We start from the raw sequence: 20,697 nt of genomic DNA, 5'->3' as shown, positions 1-20,697 counted from the left end.
GACAGTGGTAATAGATCGTTGCGTAAGAGAACAAGTTCTCCAGGCACAACTTCTGGAAGCGCTCGCTTCCATTTGGCTCGCTGTTGAAGACTATGTAGGTAGTCGCGCGACCAATCCTTCTAGAAATGTTCGAATATCGCTCATATTCGTTGATATCTTGATAATCAGTTCTTCTGTATTTCGATTCCTCGGGAACGGTAACGATAGGGAAGTGTCCGGATGTTAGAGTCGCGAAGTCGTCGGTAGAGATGACAGAAATGGGCCTCAAGTTGAGACATGCTTTCATTTGGCAAAGAAGCGTCGAAAATTCCGATGATAGAGTATGGTTGCCAACAATACGTAGATGATACTTCATACTCTTCACGCCTCTCAGATGCCGCTGAAGTGGGGCGCAGCAGGTGGAATAAAGTGTCACGTAGTACCGTCGATAGCGAGTAGCGATCTCAGTTCCGGATAGTTGGCGATCTTGCGGAATGTTTTCGATAATTCTTTATCTACTCCTTGGAAGCTGGTTTAGTTATCGGAGTAGATATCGCTCGGAATGCCAAGACGAGAGGCGAATCGCTTAAACGCAGCGAGAAATGCTTCCGTAGATAGATGACTAACTCCAGATGGATTGCGCGCGTTGAAAGATGGCGACATAAGAGGTGACTTGTAGGTTCGCTGTCCTCGACCTTTGCGCGAAAGCGTGACAAATGGGCCAGCAAAATCAACGCCAGTATGTAAAAACGGACGCGATGACAAGATATGAGATGACGGAAGATTGCCCATCAGTTGGGTCGGTATGACGGCTCGCTGGCGAGTACACGGAACGCAACGAGTATCATTGATTTTACGAGATTTCTCGCACTGATAACCCAATAATTCTATCGAATGATGCGGAGAGTCAGTTGGGGACCTCCGTGCAGTGCCTGCTTGTGGACATGATCGATGATCAGATCATTGATTCCATGACGCGGTAGAATCATTGGATGTTTCTCCGAGAAGGGAAGAAATGATTTTTCGAGCCGCCCGCCTAAGCATAACGTGCCCTTGTCATCGAGAAATGGCGTGAGTTTGAGTAATAGGCTCTTCGACGAAATCAGTAGTTTCCGTGAAAGCGATTTGATCTCGAGAGCAAATGAATCGGCTTGGGCCTGTTTGCACCAAAAGGTTTTCGCAGCATTGATGTCAGTAGCAGTAAGACGAGAGTTGGTATTTGATATCGAAGCTGGTCTTGACCGAACGCGCGAAATAAATCGGAATACATACGCCATAACTCGTAATAGACGCGTCCAGGATGACATTTAATGGGGAAGGTCATTGAATAATTTCGGCGTATCCTCGACGTATGTCACGGTGACCTTGCGAAATTCCGAAATTATCTCGCGATCCAGCTCGCCCATGTTCTCGAGAACATGGCGGGTTGGGTCGGCCATGATGCAAGCGATTCTCATAGCCAAGTGGGACCATTCCACTATGAGTCGCAGGACTGGAGCTCTTCGGGAGCAATACCGCGGATGCAATATCTGCGGGATTCGTATTTGTACGTATTTCCATTCAGCAGCCGGAAGTTTGAATTTTCGCAACCCGATTGGCTACAAAAGTCGTCCATGTGGATAAGTGTTTTTTCAGCCACTCGAGAACGATAGTTGAATCCGTCCAACAGTGGATCGGACCATTGATGAGAGCCATAGTTTCAGTGATTGGTGTATCGTAGGAGTTTAACGAGAAGTACGGCAGCATTCAACTCCAGTCTCGAGATACTGAATGTTTTAATTGACGTCATCTTGGATTTCGTTGCGATCAGAATTACCCCAACATCGCCATTGTAATAGGTGATTCTTAAATAGACGATAGCACCCATGGTCTTGAGCGAAGCGTCGGAGAAGTCATGCAATTCGGTAGTCGTTACCTGTGTGGATTGTCCAGTCCAGCGGGGAATCTGGACTTTGCCGAGAGACGGTAGGGAGCCGCATAGCTTCACTTATCGGTGATATCCTCGGGAAGGTGATCATCCCAGTCGCATTTCCATATCCATAGTTCTTACATGAGTATTTTTGCTACGATGACAGGGTAGCCCATCCTAGAGTCGAAGATTCATGCAATCGTGGAGAGTACGGAATGTTTAGTCTCTGCTGCAGAGGGCGGAAGCGAGATTTTAAACGTAAACGAATCGTTCAGCGGGGACCACGATATGCCGAGAACCCTGATGCTGGAGTTCTCTTCTAACGGGCGATCACTTGCGACAGCTCGATCATCATTCGATACGTCATCAAGCATTTTATCGAAATTGGCAGCCCATTTTCGTAACCGCCCGCCGAGAGCAAGTTCATCAATTGAATTCGTGTAACATTCGCGGTTTCGATATCGCCAGCACCGAAAAGGTTATCGTCGACGTAGGTCTGGTTGAGTAGAATCAGGCATGCAAGAGGAAATCGATCATCTTCATCCATGGCCATTGGTGTAGGACCCTTATCGCGAGATATAGCGCTGGAGCAGTACTGTATGTAACCGTACGTAAATGGTACGCTTAAACTGCAGATTGTGGAAATGGTCTCCACAGAATGCGTTGATAATTTCTGTCCTCGGGATGCAGAATTATCTGGCGAAACATTTTTACGATATCTGCAATGTACACGAACTCATGCTGCCTTCACCCGAGCAAGACCGACGGTAAATCAGTTTGTAGTTTGAGTCCAATGAATAAGTGGTCGTTAAGCGATGTTTGATTTGACGTGGCGTATGACGCATTAAATACGATCCCTGAGTTTAGTCGAGTTTTCCTCCTTTACTACAGGGTGATGTGGAAGATAGACGACAGGGGAACAAGATGGTTCCGTTGCAGAGCTCCATATGTCCTAAGTCACGATACTCGCGGAAGAACGAGTGATAGTTCTCGGCGAGATGCGCATTGCGAGAGAGTCGTTTCTTGAGTTAGTTATTTCGAGAGTGCTTCGATATAAATGAAAAGCGATCGATAGCGATTCTCCAATCGGCGGAGATGATTGCTTTAACGAAAGACGAAGCGTCCACTTTTCTTTCAACCGTGGGTTGTGCAAAAGTGTGTTTCGCAATTTTCCTCATCGATGAAAAGACTGGGTTTCGTGGGAACCTCTTTTGTCTCCCAAAATAATACAAGGAATTTGTCGAGATCCGGCGATGCATTGTCTACGGAAGCGACACAGACTGTTGCGTGCGGGTTGGTATCACTGACGGGACCACTGATAATCCAAGCGAAAATTATGGATTGTGCAGTAGGGCTGCCCAACGGCCCTTTGCGGATTCCTTCCAGTAACGTAGTTCCATATAAGTCTGTTCCAATGAGAAGTTGAATGGGCGACCGATCTGAGGGATCGGCAAGTTCGAGATCATGTAAATGCGACCAATTCGAAATTGAAATTCTCTTGAAGGTACCGTATGAAGTGATACGATTGAATACGTAAGCTGTCACCGCGAGGGCTCATTTGATTTATACGACTCGAGAGCGAGGTTAATCACAGATTTTGCGGTACCCGAATATTGCACTCCGAAACACGTTACGGGCAGTGTTGTTCGTTGGCGAAGCGTAGATAATGTTTCCGAGATGAACGTGTGCGTTGATTCCTGATCGAGTAGAGCACGCACTTGGACCGTTCGGTTTTCGAAGGTATACAAATTTACCCAGGCGGTTGCGAGTAATACGGTCGCGGGATTTTTAGGCGAAAACGTTGACGCGGTGATGAACTGATGGGCCAGCAATTAGCTTGTTCACATCGGCAGTACTCGCGTAATTCTCCTCGATTTGCATTGTTCTTGAAACGCATACTATCGCGGTGTAGGGTCGTATGGTGTGATTTGTCGCATTTGTAACATTTGCGCGAATTTATACAAACATTTGTTTCATGACCGATTCGCAGACAATTGACACAACATTTCAATCTTTTGGCGAGAGTGAAGCATTGATTTACATTCAAAGGAATGAATTGTTTACAACAGAAAAGCAAATGACCCTTAGAACAAGCAAGGCATTTTCGAGTATCGTCCTTTGGTCACTTATTCGCTGTATGAACTTTCGCGTTCGAAATACGCGACTTTACTGACACATTTTCGCTCGAAATCGAAGGATTCTCGTCGTTTAGACCTTTAATTCGCGTCGACATAAATTTTGAAAACGTGTCGAACGTGGGAGGTTCGTACGTATCTCCTAACTCCATTTGCTACTCTTGACGAGTTCGAAGCGGTAATTTTTTAACGAGCAGGAAAATCAAGATGTTATCCCATTTGTCGACCGGTCATCCTAAATTCGAGAGTGCTTCGATTGATGATTTTTGTTACATCGCGTAAATTGCGAAGAGCCGTCTCTTGAGATTCAGCAAATCGATAATCGCTTGTAAATGACAATTAATGATCAAACGCGTGTTCGCATATTCATCGATCAAAAATTGCCACGCTGGCGCGAAATTGTTTTCAGTGATTTTGAAATTGCGCAATAATAGGATCGCCCTAAGTTTCGTTTTTAAATAGTGCAATCACGTGACATTATTCAGAGATGAATTATTTACAACGAATGACTCGAACATATCACGAAAATGTTTCCATTCTAAATGATCGCCGAAAAATTCGGGAAGATCGATACGCGTGAGTTTAGTCGTATTATTGTTCGAAGCTGGACCATTAACTGGACAAGCGTCACCTGAGATCATTGAAGAGGAGTTGGCAATGTCGAAAGATGCGATGAGCTCGACCATGTAGTCGGAAGCCTCAAAATACGCTTCTTCGACCCGAAGGAATACAGCGAAATACTCAAGCTAGTTCTTCTCGTCCTCGGTGGTGACTCGGAATTGCGCGTTGATGCATCTTCTCCCAAATTCTTTCCAGGCCATCGAGCCGTTGTTTAACCTTGGCAGCCGTGTAGTTACCGTGTAGTTAGTTGTATCACACCGATTTTCTTCAGATTGATAACGGCACGATCAATTAGGCTGATATTAATGTCTTGCGTAGAGAGCAATTCGTCAAAAGTCACCATTGTGAACTGAGTATCACTGCACGTTTAAATTTAAATTGAGTAAATGTGTTCACCCGTTATATTTTTCGTAGTAACTTCGGTAACTGATTGACTCACGAGCGAGAATATTCGCATAATCGACGAGTTATGTTTTGATTGAAGCAGTTTCAAGGTCCGTCGGCGCGATGTAAACGTCGCGTGTGAAGAAACAGCGATAACAAATAGGAATGAGAGAACGCGATAGATCGAGGCAGGGCACGACGTTTTCTCTCACAAAGAACGATATTTATCTAAATAGAAGAAAAGTATTGTCACGCACATACTGAATATATTGGCGATATATTACAATGTAAATGCGTTAGTTCGGAAATTTCCACTGAAGCTCACGAGCTTTTGTCTGTTTTAATCGATATTCACTCACTAGATTCGGCTCGAAGGACCATTAAATGTATCGACATCTTCGATATTATCGGTACACTCAAATTATTTTATTTTTTCGCCGGCGTGAGCTGTGAGGGGTCTCGGTTAAAGAAATCAAGTCGGATGTGTTAACAATTACGATATTTATTTAAACTCGTCACACTCACACACACACACACACACACACACACACACACACACACACACACACACACACACACACACACACACACTCATTCACTCTAACACAAGGGCCGGTAAGACACCACTAACTAATGACAAGCAAAATTAAATTTTATGAGGCACTCGGGTGCCTATACGATATCTCCGCATTCGGATGAGGAAAAAAAACTGATCCTCGGAAGTCGGGCAATGAACCCTTATATGGACCCTTATCGCAACTCGGCGGGAGTATATTGAATAACGCTTCTATGTCTGGCACGAACAATAATCCACACCGAACCACCCGTGAGGTACGGAACGGCGATACCTCTCCCTAAATTCTCGGACACGTGATCGAAAATAGTGTCTAATGAGAAATGTGATTGGCACAAGGAGCAAATAATTCGGTATGCTTACGCGTTACATAGAATATTTGAGAACATTCAGAGCGAGGCCTGAACAATTATATAAATATATATTATATAAATATATACTTACATTTACGTAGGATAAATTAATATTACGTAGAATAAATGAATATGAGGAAGAAAGATAAAGGACTAGATCATTTATTAATGTTGGAGTATTAATTTTTCAAAATTCTTCTTTTTGTAGATAATAAAATTATATATAATTATATATTATTCTGAGTGTGTGCCTTCATCAAATAATTTAGTTGATGATTTTGAAAAGAACCATTTGATTTAAGCAGTTCTGAAAAGAATTGCTTAAATAATACTGAGATTCGGTATTTAGTCCAATGAAGTAAGTACTCAGTCTGAAAAGCGATATATAACGGAGATATAATTTAATTGTATGAGTATATGTATTGTATACGCAATGGGAAGAACATAATAAAATTCAACGCAATATTTTTTTAGTTGAAATTGAAAATAAAATAAGATCATATTTAATTGTATTTTATGATTAATTTTACTTTTACCATGTTGTACTTTACGGTTTTACGTACATTTTTAAAGTACAAGGAATAAATAACAATTATTAATATCTTAAAAAAAATTTAAATGTTTAAATTTTACTGAAAAGAAAAAGAAGAGAATCCTAAAAAAGATTATCTATTACTTTTATAATTACTGATATTTTAATTCGCGCGCATGCAGTTGTCGACTCAATATCGATAATGTTATGCGCTACTATGATCCTGCGAATCATTGCACCGCATTGTACATACATTACATAATACTTACAATACTGAATATCTATTGAATAATAAACATTGTTAATTTTTTTAACACAATATCTTTTCTTTTTGCCACTACAATTTGCTCACGACATATAAAGCAGCTAGGCAAATCTGAACATGTCTTAAGAGAAAAAAATACGTTGAAAACAATGGAAATCAGAAAATCTGAACCCAGTGATACTACACAACGAAAAGCTACATGCTAGCGTGTGGAGGAGTGCACGCTCTACGCATGCGCGAGAAATTTAATTATATATTTATATTCATATTTGTGTTGTATATGTCGTTGTCAGAATATATTTTTAAAAGTTATTTCAACAATGACAAATTAATTACTGTGGCATTATGCTTTATTAAAAAAAACATTTGTCTAAATTGAAAAAATATAATTGTCATATCCTATTTGTATGAAGTTTATATAATTATGTAATTATAGTTGATTCGCTGTTTTCACTATCAACTATATAGTTCGCATATGTTGTTACCGTAATTATAATTTTATTTATTTAGTACTACTATGTACTTTTATGCATTTAGTACTTTTATATATTTAGTACTACTTTCGTTCTTATTATTTTTTAAAACTAGTTAAAGTTACTTATATTTCAAAGTTGTCAAATTTATAGTTGTCAGAATTATTTTCTTTTTTCTCAGTGTAAGAATACATAATAAAAAGTGGGCATTTCCATTAAAAAAATTAAAAATAACTTCTACGTGACCTTCAAACAATTATTCAAGATCAAACTAATAGAATAGTCTTATGTCCCTTTAAAACCATGCAATTTTTATCTGAAACATTTTTTGCTGTTATGTATTCTTTCAAATTATCAGCTTGCAACATTTTACAGTCAGCAGAATACAGCATTAATTATGCATCCATGGATGCATAATTAATGCTGCATTCCGGATCCTATTTATCTTATCATTCTTTGATCATCGAATTTCGACATCTGATGAGCCTGTCTGAGTATTTGAAATTCACTACTGTCAAGCGCGTATTATTTCATTTTGTTTCATGATTATTCAGTACTTCTTCTTAATCGCATTTAGGCAGACATTACGCGGTAGCTTTACAGAATAAAATAATTATATATAGAACAGAATCGAGTTTTTTTTTCTTGTAACAGCTATGCTGTGGCTAGAGGTTCCGCGATTACAAATCACGATATACGCACATGATAACGGTATTCGCCACGGATTCCGCCAGTCTCATCAGAGGGACTCCCCACTCCGATACCTGGCCTGGTGAAAGGAACCATCAGCCAGGTATATAAGCTCATGGTATAATAAAGAAGTGGTGTGCTCGTGAGATAGAACCAATTTGGATCTATTCTGTACATATATGGCATTGGAATAAGTCACCTTCCATATTGGAAAATAATAGTAAAGTAAACAAATTTGTGACTACATGATATGTGGTATGTTTTTATAAAAAATGGTAGCATGCAGCGAGAATTTAATAATTATTAATAATAAAAGTCACAATAGTAGTTCTCAATTAAACAAATTCATTAATTGTCCTATTTTTATTTATACTATATTTTGAATATCGCAAAAAAAAAACGCTGATTGGCTGATATATTAATATGGCCAACTACTTGTTCCACTATCCTCATTTAAACATTTTCATGCGCAAAAGCACTTCTTTTCTTTACACCATATATAAGCAGCAGATAAGTCGGTACCAATTCCGGTCCTGAGTCTTCGGGACACCAAAGCTTCCGAGCGTTCTCGAAGCAACTAGAGTACCGATTCCTTATCGTGAAATGTGGTCTTGGCGACGAACGTCCTCATCATCTGCCGAGGGCTTCTCGGCGGCCGTTTCCTTCCTCGGAGCGTTCTTTGATACAAACCCTAATGGTCAACTGGGGATAAGTATTCTCATCCTCCGCCGAGGATTCTCGGCAACCGTCCTCCCTTGTGCGAGCGTACTCGCACGAATACCGAACTCTGACTACCAGGAGCGAGCGTACTCGCCCTCAGTCGAGAGTACTCGACTCCAGAGGAACATGCTCGTACTGCCCTGTTGGAGAAGACCGAATATTGCCAGCTTCTTCTGAGCTGGCATTAGACATAAGTTTTGTTCGCGCCTCCGTATGCTCCGTTAGAGATAAGTTCTGTTTGCGCTCCATTAAAGATATGCTCCAATCGCGTCGTCGGGCATTCCAGAATTATACAGTACAGATAAATTGCTTAGTAACTATGATTGTTTCGACAAATCACCTACAAATCGTCTACAATCATTTGCCAGTCTGAATCTCACCACAGCCATCTCCCGAATTCTGGCATCCGGCGAGCGTAATCTGCGGCCATCGGGAAGGCAGACCATTATATCCTTATATAACACATCTCTTTGATGCGCTTTTTTGATACACGAAGATTATGGGCAATATTAAATTTTATTTTTCTTTCAAAACATTTTTGAAGGTGTCACATTTTTTTCTTTGGTATCATTTTAAAGAAAATAAAAAAGCATTGTTTATAATTTATATCCAGAAAACGTTCTAATGTCTATAAGACATCTTAAATATGTCCTAAACATTTCAAAATCTTTCTAAAAATTTTAAAATTATCAAAAAGACGTCTTTTAGATATCTTAAAGAGATTTTCTGTCCTGTTTTCTGATATCATTGAGACGGCTTATAAGCATCTTATTTTTCGATCTTTGGTTCTTATAGGCGTTTGTAAGATAATTGTAAGACGTCAAAATCGAAAAATAAAATGTCTGTAAGACGTTTCAGTAATATTAAAAAAGAAGATATAAGACGTCTAAAACATCTTAAAATTTTTAGGATATCTTTAAGATGTCTCAAAGAATAGTCTCTTAGTTAGTGATTCTTATGTTATATAATTTTTATATAACTAATTATATTATAGTTATTTCTGGCAGTTTAATTAATAATAGTATCATCAAAATAATATTTAATTTCATCTTAGAGTTTTCCATTTAAAAAGATTTTATTTAAGTGACGTTCCATGTTGGGAACTCTATTTCGATAAACCATTTCATTAGAAATGGTTGAGATAATCTCACAATATTAAAGATAGTATGTAAAAACATATGGCGCCAATTATTCTATTCTATTTTTACTTATAAGAACTTCGCCGCGTCTATGTGGTAGCAATGCCGTATGCTAAATCAATCTTAAAGATATTCTAAAATTATCAGAAAGACGTCTTTTTTCACATTTTATAACGCCTTACTTTTTTTTATTTTTTTTTTGTTGTCTTTAAGATATCTTATTTTCCAATATGTCTTTTGAATACTTTATATGATATTTTATTCACAATAATTTTAGACGTGCAATTTTTAAAATAAAAAAGAAATACAAGTTTAATTATTAATGAAGTGATTCTCGGTATTAAATATAATGTGGTAAATAGGCAAATGAGAAGCGTTGTTACAGTGCGCAATTGACATTCTTTATTACAACTTAAATATATAATACATACGTTTCGACTCTAGTTTGAGTCATCTTCAATGAATACAAAAACAAAGATAAGATACTGCGTTCATCCGATGCGTTCACCGACGTTAAAATCGTTAACTATAATTATTATGACCGCACATATGTCATCCTTAAAGAAGGAGACAGTCTTTAATTTGTCAATTATCAAATGAGCACAGTTCACACTAAACCAGAGAAAGTACGCGCAGGAGTGTGGCGCAATTCGCACCGAACAGTACATCACACAGCGCGTCCGTATTGAATTCCAGGAAAGAACGGAGAGCTCTACAATTCAACAATGCCATCAAAACAAAATCGAGGTTACAATTTGCTCAAGACAGAAGCGTGATGCAAGAATTCGGTATCAGACTGTGAATTCAGACTATTATTCTGTCTCTTAATGAAAAGCATCTCTGAGATCAAGCGTTTCTGCAAATTACATTCACAATCTAATACTTTCACCGTTCCAATTCATGGTCGTAATCTCTGTGTTTGATAATGACTGAATGTATGTTCGTATTTCTACCTATATGATTCTGATGTTCATGCAGTTTCATTTTTAATTGTCTCATTGTTTGTCCGACATAGCACGCCTCACAACTGCCGCAGCAGATCTTATATATTACATTCCTTTTGGAATGTTCTGGTAGAGCGTCCTTATGCACCCTGATTAGGCTTCTCAACTTATTAATACTAAAGAACCCGGGTTTTGTGTTGAAATCATTGACAACTTTTTTGAGTTTAGTCGCAATTCTCGGAATAAAAGATAAAGTGAACTATTTTCTTCCTTGTGATTGTCCTATTGCATTTGACATGCTTAATCTATTTACCCATCTAAATAAAATTTTTAACGGATATTATCAAAGATAAAATTGAGAGAGTAATCATTCATTAACAGAATTGTGATTATCAAATTCAAGTTTTTTTGATGGTATTTCGGATGAAACAATAAGAATTATCGACGAGTCCAGCAATAGTGCCTCTTTTTTGGGCGAGAGAGTGCTGGGAGTGAAAATTGAGGTACCTTCCCGAAAATGTAGATTTATGAAACCAATTAATTTCAATGTTCTTATTAACAACCTTTAAGATCAAATCGAGAAAATTCAACTCGCTCCCTCCATCTCAACAGTAAATTATAATCTAGGGTGGTACGAGTTGAACCTTCCAAGAATCTCATTAATCAATTGGGAAAGAATTGGGAAGGCGATTACAAAATGGCCTTCTCAATTCCTTCCTTATCGACATATTTATAAAAAAATGATAAACGGGTCTTAACACTCTCGAGCTCTCCTCCAAAAGTCTCTTAATACTAAATCAGTTATAATCGGAGACAATGGGGAATCCATGGGTGTTCCAAAAGTTTGCTTGTAAATTACATTGTCAAAGGTAAAGAAGGTAGAATTTAGAACAAACAACGCTGCACCCAAAAATTCATCCTTAGGGATGTCGCAGTTCTTCGAGATGTCTCTCCAGTGCTTAGCAATACTGTCAATTGATAGATCGATAGAAACATTGGTGAACAAGGAGATCACATCGAAAGAAACAAATATGTGATCATCAATCAATTGTATGTTAGATAATTTGTTAGCAAGTTTAAAACTATTTTCTATATAAGTTGAAGGCTTTGGGATACTTCTTGACAGTTTGTTCAAGAAGGATGTCAGATTGTAAAGTGGACTATCAATTGACGAGACAATTATTCGAAGGAGGCATCCATGTTTGTGTATTTTGGGAAGCCCGTAAGCTCTGGAGAGAATCCCGTTGGTACAGTAAAGATGCTCGTACAGAGTCTCAGATATGTAGTTAGAGTTCTTCCGAGGTTTTGAGAATATCTCGCAACTTGCCAGTGATAGTCTTCGTAGGATCCTTCGTGATCACGCTATAAATCTCAGTAACATATCTTCCATCTTCGTAAGGTAATTGTCTTTATCTAACGCGACGGTGACATTACCTTTATCTGCTCAGATGAATATGATATCGGGATGGGTGCGTGTAAATTGTTGTGTGAATTTTAAATGGGATAATTTGACGTTGATACTATCTTTTGGGGGGAGAATGTTGAGAGATTATTGATAATGGGTATTAGCCTGTTCATCAAGTTCAAGCGTGCCTCAGTAGGAAACTTTTGAATATTATTTTCAATGTTCTTAATGAACTCAATGATGGTTTTCTCTGAGTTGTACAAGGTAAGGCGAAATTTTCGTCAAGTTGAAGCAAACAACTGAATTTTTTGAGGAATATAGGCGATGGACAGGTTAAAAAATTTCTTTTCCGTTTAAATACCATTGTTTTAATTTTGATTTTATACATCGGTCGTTTGAGAGCATTGCGCGATGATTTTGACGTTGGATTGACATTAATTATAGATCAATACGGCTATGTCTAAACTGCGGTTTTTAAAACTTTGCAAATATAATAACATTACACCGATTCATTTGATGCATATTTTAAACATTGAGTTTCGTTTTGTACATTATAAATCGAATAAAAAGCTTGCGAGTGTGCTTTACAGTTTAAGGAACAAAATACTGAGGACAGAGGTTATTGACTTACACAGGCTTATAGACAAATTTAAGAAAGAATTGGCTAAATTATCCTTCAATTTATACAATTTCCTACTTATCCAAGTACTCAATGAAGTTTATATGCACCATAACATCTCGTTCAATAACTTCCATTCTAGAACATGATTTAAATAAAAAAATTCCATTGGTTACACCGTAAGTTTAATAAAGATAGGATTAACAAGATCCTTCCTATTAAATACCATTGTTACACTAATGACACGGATCATATAACTAAATTTGAATATTTCCTTTCGAAGTGTAAACACTCAAATAAAGACGCAATCAATGTTATGATAGATCTTATACAATTTAGGGAGGGAGAAACAAACCCATTGAATCATACAAATAAAAAATGATTCATTAATTTGTCCGACATTTCATTTCCTCCTGAGGTCTCGGGTTTGCTACAGTTGGGCGGTAATTTTTGTCTTTCTCCGGATTTAAATAGAAAGTCGATAATCCTTGAATTCATAAAGAATATTGAATGTTACAATCGATACTTCAATGTAACAGAGGTTACGAAAATATATGGAATATTACCGTTCCACATTTTTGTCGTTTTGCACAGGAGGAAAGAAAACTTGATCCAATTCAACAAGAATTGTTATTCAGATATAAATTGACACATCAATTTTATAAATCCAATCCTAATTTGATGTTTACTCGCGCGGACAAGGGGAATGTCATTGACAAATCAAGAAAGGTAGTCATGGACAAATCAAATTACATCAGGAAAATGGAGGAATTATTATCGGATGAAATCACATATAATATCGTGAAAAAAGATTCAATTAAGAATATCGAAAAGAGGCTTAATTCATTGCTTAAAACTTGGCTTTAGAAGGATTATATTTCTAAAAAAACATACTGGACGCTACACTCTAGTGATTCTTTACTATCAAAAGCGTATGGCCTCCCGAAGATCCATAAGATCAACATCCTATTTAGAATTATAATTTCCTCCATAAATACGCCTTGTATCCTCTAGCAAAATTCTTGCACAATATCATTTCAACGAGCTTAGAACTTAATAATGAACATGTTAATAATAGCTTTGAACTCTATAGCACTCTGTCGGATAAAAAAATCGATGACAAAGACGTTGATTTCCTTGGATGCGACGTCACTGTTTATGAATATTCCTCTAGAGTTTGCTATTGATAGCATTACGAATAGATGGTAGTCTAACCTGGGATAAAACGACTATATACTTGAAGAATTTATTGAGGTTGTTAGGTTTACTTTGTCATCGATCTTCTTCACGTTCAATGGGATAATATAAGCAGACTCATGGAACTCCAATGGAGTCCCCCATAATTATTGACTTAATCTTGACAAGAGCTTAAGAATATAGCCATAAGCAGAATTATATAGACTTCCTGTTTTATTATAGATATGTAGATGATATATTATTAGCTGCACCAAACGATCAAGTTAATAACATTTTGAATACATTCGACAGTTTTCATGACAGATTGCGATTCATCATTGAATATGAAAAAAATCAAAGTATCAATTTTTTGGATCTTCTGCTGAGCGTGGTTGACAACACTACTATGATTGATTGGTTTCACAAAGACACCTTTTCTGGATGCTACTTATCGTACTTGTCAAACCATCCGACTTGCCATAAGATTGGAATATATAGCTTTGTAGACAGAACGTTGTTGTTGTCACACTCCATGTTTTAGCAAAAGAATTTGGAGCTTTGCAATCTTCGAAATCTTGTTAAATAATGATCTACTGGATTTAATATTCAAAAACGTGAATCATAGAATAAAATAACTTTGGGAAATTAAAGTATAACAATTCTGAAAACATTTCGAGTGGTGATAGTGAAGAAGGTCGAAAGAAATATTTTGTAATATCCTTTGCCTGGCGTGTCTGATAAAATCCTGTTAGCGATTAATAGATTTGAAATTGAAGTGGCCCTTAAGGGATTTAACAAGCTCAATTTTGTCAAGGCACATAAAGGCGAAACAGATATTACAAGTAAGAGTAACGTATATAGAGTGCAATGTAAAGATTGTGATGCATCTTACGTGGGACAAACGAGGAGACAGTTGACCAGAATGAAAGAACATGTGGGTAACATAAAGTTGGAGTCGTCGAAACACTCAGTAATTACAGAATACATATTGAAATCTGGTCATTTATTTGATTGGGAGAATATTAAGATTCTAGACCAAAAATCCAATTATAACAAAAGACTGATTTCAGAAATGTTATATATTAAAGAACAGCACAATGGAATAAATTCACAAAAAGATACCGAGTTTTTGGATGATTCGTATCTTGGTTTACTTGACATGCTTTCAAATAATAACTTTCGAAAGTGATTGTTTACTGTTTACTTCATTTTATACTTCTAATTATCATTACTCTAAACTATCGACTCACTTGTCTGCTTGCCATCATTAAGACAAGAGCCACATTGTATCTATATTGGATGTTCGCAGCCATTAAGATTGGATATAACTGTGTAACTAATTACAACTTCAATTTTTTTTTTGGACACTACATCTCCTAATTGACTGTTCATCTGACTCTGTTTTCTTCGTCTTCCAACAGAGATCCAATTCACTTCATAAATAATCTCTCCTGATGACTTAGTTATCTATCTCAATTTTATATGTAAAAGTATTAACATTCTACTTTTTTGACAAGATCAGTTTACATTTTTACTTCATATGTTGCATCTTTGCTTAATATAGTTTTTCATACGTTATATTTCCACGTTTGTTAAGATTATTTGTATGTTTTTAGCGAGTGAGTGTTCAATCTATAGATATGGCTTCCACGAACATACCGACACTTCTATTGCGATTTTAAGGACCTTTAAGTTAATTCTGTTTTACTGATTTTACTGATAATTATACTATGTCATAAATATTAGCTTATTATTAACTGAAGAAGAGTAGTAAAAGTCGAAATGTTTTAATTATACAAGGAAGTGAATTCATTTGGCTCATTTAATCGTTTTTTTATATGTCATACAAAGAAATGAATTCATTTAGTTCCATTTAAGTAAAATAATTTAGTCATCGAAATTACACGTTTTTTGATCTTGTTTATCATTATCGTATTGCTTAGCAAAACCGAGCATTGATTGTCATTATTATTTGTAAATCACCTTTCTCTGAAAGCATGAAGAAAAGGTGAGAGAGTATCTTTTAGATGAGAAAAAGAATTCAGAGAGACAATATGACACCTCAAATAACGCATGCACGCACGCACGCACGCACGCACGCACGCACGCACACAAATAATGTATAGGAACTGACATAGAATCGATTATGATGACCATAGTTGAATAAGACCAGCAAGTGTTGATTTATAAAATACTGTCTAAATTAATTACTCGTATCAGGAATAAATTTATAGGAGTATATATAAAAAAATTTATATATATAAGGTGTCCCTAAACACTCGCATTATCGTTTGTGAGAAGGTAGAAGGAAGAAATAAACCAAAATGTCTTATACCATTTTGCATTATTGTCATAATTTCCGTGTTATTAAATATTAAAGACATACAAATAAGAGTGCGCGGAGAGAAAGTGTCCGCCCGATTCGTAGGATAGGAAGTGAGAGCGGCGGCTGCTATTCTATTCCTTCCCGCGCGCTCTTATTTGTATGACTTTAGTATGACTCTTTTTTTAACATCTCTCGTATTTGAGGATCATCTTTTATACGCGCATGGGTTCCAAAAAATAAATGAAATGGTGTTGTACCAATGCTTCTCTGTGGGGCGCAATTCAAATATAATTGGGCTAGTTCAATGTATTTGAATCACTCCTCACGTTTAGGATCAGCAAATTTTGTTAACAAGGGTATTAAAATTCGATTAACACCTCTATTTGATCATTTGCTCGCGGAACTTCGATCGTGATTAACGTATGGCTTATATTCTCTTCCGAACAATATTCTGCGAATTCTTTTGATGTAAAGGCCCCTCCGCGATCAGAAAGTATTCTTCGTGGATTCCCAAAAATAGTTGTAGTAGAATAGTAGATTGTTTCTTTAATCTATTTATAACTTCAGCAGTATTCGTAGTTTTAGTCGCATACAGCCATATAAATTTCGTAAACGCGTCAATCACCGAAAAAAATGTACTTATAACTTTTCTTCGTAGAAGGTAACGGTCCTAAATGGTCTATATGGTGATAGGTGCCTAATAGTAATTTGCTTTTTTCTATCGCATAAGGGATAAGATGCCTATCCGGTAAGCAGAAGATTCCTGCTGGTTCGATTCCTAGCTGAGGTGGTATTTTTTCGCAAAATAATTACGAGTTTTCACTGATTTGTAGTCGGGCCCCGCCGTGATGCACATCCTTCCTTCTTATTCGGGGACTCGAGCCATGCTTGATGCAATCTCTCCTGTCGTGCTCCAGGAGGATTATTTGTATATTTGTCAATGGCGTTAGAAAGTGTCGCCGCTGCAGTCCGACCTGCCTCCACCGAGAGAATAGGACTATCATCTCTCTGGAGTACCGGTCGTGAGGATTCGAGAGAATACATGTATATATGTATATTGTAATATACGTGTAATATATGTGTATCATTATATTGTTGACGTGTTATTTTAAACACGTTATTTGCGAAATATCATCACATGCCTCGGTAATCGAAGGGATAAGATGCCTGCCCGATAAGCAGGAGATCCAAATTCGATTCGTGGCTGAGATGGTATTTTTTCGCAAAATAATTACGAGTTTTCACGAGTTTTCACGAGTTTTCACTGGTTCGTGGTCGAGCCTTGCTGTGACGCACACCCTCCCTTCTTATTTGGGAGGATGTGCGTCACGGCGGAGCCCAACCACGAATCAGTGGCCAAACTCGTAACTCGTATACCGCTGTTCTGCGGAGAATATTTTACTGCTCGAATAATATATTGGATGAAATTTATTATCTTCGTTGCCTTTTTGCGTTAAGATTGCACCATATCCGTCAGCTGACGCATCGGTATGTAACTCTGTTTATGCATTCGGGTTATATAGACGTAATACAGGTTTATTATATAATATATCTTTCAGACAAGTAAACGCTTCTCTTTCCTTTTTGACGAATCGAAACTTCGTATTTACTCTCAGTAAATTATTCAATGGACGAGCTATAATTGAATAGTTTGGTACAAATTTTCTAAAATAGCCACTAAGATCGAGAAAACTTTGTATCTGTTTTATATTAGTTGGTTCTTGGAATCTACGCACTGTTTCAACTTTTTGTGTGGATGGATATACTCGACCATTCTCTACTACATGACCAAGAAATTCTATCCTACTTTGTAAGAAACAGCATTTTTTCCAATTTATTATTAATCTTGCTTCACTCGTGATTTTCAATACTATTTCGAGATTCTTTATTCCGGTCTCTCTATTTATGAATGGTATTATCAAATCATCTAAATAAGTCAATACTATTTTATCACGTATTACATCTTGGAAAACTACGTTTATAAAACTTTGAAAAATTGACGGCGAATTACATAAACCAAAAGGTGCCTTTAAAAATTCATAGTGGCCGTCAACTATAAAAGCTGTGTATGTTCGACTATTCTCATCAATAGGAACATGAAAAAATTCATTCTTCAGGTCTAACGTACTAAAAAATTTCGCGTTTTGTAAAAGATCCAGTTGATTTTCGATGAATGGAAGCGGATATCTGTCATGCACAATTTTTTTATTTAACTGTCTATAATCGACGCACAGTCTAGTATTTCCATTTTTTTCTGTACCAACACTACTGAACTCGCATAATCGGAAAGGGAAAGTTGCGCAATATCGTCTCGAATCCATTCATTTACGTGCTCATTCACTTTTTCTCGTTCTTTGGGCGATAGTCTTCGAGCCTTTGATATATTGGCTCTTCATCTTTTAAAATTATTGTCATTTTAACGCCTACTTCTTTGATCTTTTGAGGGCAATAATTATCAATTATATTCTTAACTGCTAATCGATGTACATTATTCGGAACATGGGTCTATCTTATTAGTATCTTCGTGTTCTAAATTTATTTGAAAAACTTCGGGTAACTCGCTTTCATTCGCAATCTCTTTTTTTGTTGGGCTAATTGATATATCTCTATTTTTTATACATAACTCAACCGTATTTAAAAAATCAGTACCAATAAGGAATTCATGATTAATTAAGTTATTTGACACAACTTGAATAAGTATGGAATACGAATGTCCGTCTACTGTTAAATTCACACGAAATTCTCCGAGCGTCACATTCTCGTTCAAACCTACACCGCGAAAACGAATTTCTTTACGTTCTAATGGAGGGGATCTTAATTTAATCTATCGATCCGTATGCATCAAACATAGATCACTATCTGTATCAATTAATGCAACGACTTTATAATCATTAACCGCTACTTTTTGATACATTTCGCTTGATGTGTCACAATGCAGCTATCTTTCACCTCTTGTTTTTTTTTGGGACATTTTGCTGCGATGTGCTCTTCACACTGAAAACACTTAGGTCCATTTTCTTTGGTCGGACAATCTTTACCAAGATGATCCGGTAGGCTGCAGTTAAAGCAGTTTTTCTTTCCGTTATGTGACGTCTTGTGCCGTCTGTATCTTCCGCTCTTGTCCGCCTTCTGCTGCTGTATCCTTTCCTTTGGCCCGCTGCTTTTTATCCCAGAATGTTTCCGCTCCCACAGCGTGACCTTCTCGAATGCCTCTAATAATAATCTTTTTGTTTTAAAGGCCACTATAACTGCTTAGTCTCTCAGCATCGGGGATACTGTCGATGATGTATTTCGGCGATTTCCTCTTCTTCGATTGGAACACGATTCCCAAGGATTATTTTTTTTATGCACGTACTACAGAATGTCTCTCCCTTCTTCACGCTCTTCGAACTCATGACGTAGCATCATTTTGCTGAGCCGATGATGGAATACTTCTTAATTCATGCAGTAAGGATTCTAGCGATATCTCGACGAACTCTTAGAATGTAGCCAACTTAACGCTTTTCCCTTCAGTCACATGCCGACTAATATTTTCGCACGCTCGTCATTTAGTCGATACGATCGTTTCAGTAATCTTAGCTGTCTTTACTACATCTCGAAATTGTCTGTCGTGTCGTCAAAAATAGCGAGCAGCTCAGCTATAGCCGTGAGATTGGCTTTTGGCTGCATAGCACTGGGTTTTTCGTCGCATATCTGTACAGTTGATTGTAAATTGGCTCTTAACGATTCAAGTTCTCGTCTAAGAAGATCCAGTTCGGCTTCCATTCTGTGTTTGTCACAAAGATGTATCCCAAGTTCTCTCGTACTATCTCCCACTTCTGTCATAGAAACAACTTCAGTATTTCTGGTTTCTTCTTCTGATAATTTTTCGGATTATACGCCTGAAGGATCTGCCTCGTTCAAACGAATTATTAATTCGTTCTTGTTTCCCGTATACGATAATCCTAGTGCTCTCAGACGCTCTTTCAGTTCTACTACCGTTAGTACTACACCCGCGTATTTCACATTTATGTTCTTAGTAAACTCGTGAACTCGTTACTCACGATATTCTCACAATAATCTCATGATAATCTCTCAAGAATATGTGGATTTGTAAATAATATGTATTGGATAACAGTGGACGAGAACACGATACAATATATCTTGCATGAGATTTACTCAGCTTGCATTCAGCGACCAAAATCAGATTGCTGCGCTTCACTAGGACTCATTCTTTTATAGGGGAAATACACACACACACACACACACACACACACACACACACACACACACACACACACACACACACACACACACACACACAACTATACAATTTTTCGAAAATATGTTCTGTTTCACCGCTTTCATCAATCGCTTCCGACTTACTTAGATTTCTTCCGCTTAATCCTCAGTCACTCTCTAAAATATGTTCTTTGTTTCGCCACTTTCAATTCTCGATACTGCTTATATCAAT

General features: G+C 37.3%; 2 protein-coding genes and 2 pseudogenes across 12 annotated transcripts in view; 1 reads left to right on the top strand and 3 right to left on the bottom strand.

Annotated features, from left to right (window-relative positions):
* Positions 1 to 20,697, bottom strand: part of LOC105429948 (uncharacterized) — a 191,295-nt gene that overhangs the window by 78,549 nt on the left and 92,049 nt on the right. The gene's annotated exons all lie outside the window — the stretch shown is intronic.
* The window catches only part of LOC148937254 (uncharacterized), a 204,789-nt gene that overhangs the window by 98,969 nt on the left and 85,123 nt on the right, over positions 1 to 20,697 (top strand). The window lies entirely within an intron of this gene.
* LOC148937257 (uncharacterized) lies at positions 2,595 to 4,709 on the bottom strand (annotated as a pseudogene).
* LOC148937256 (uncharacterized) lies at positions 6,149 to 20,455 on the bottom strand (annotated as a pseudogene).

Source organism: Pogonomyrmex barbatus, unplaced genomic scaffold (assembly GCF_055798465.1).
Source record: "Pogonomyrmex barbatus isolate J1 unplaced genomic scaffold, ASM5579846v1 scaffold15, whole genome shotgun sequence".
Classification (NCBI taxonomy): domain Eukaryota; kingdom Metazoa; phylum Arthropoda; class Insecta; order Hymenoptera; family Formicidae; genus Pogonomyrmex; species Pogonomyrmex barbatus.
The sequence above is the reverse complement of the archived record's forward strand: the minus strand, read 5'-3'. Positions and strand labels throughout refer to the sequence as shown.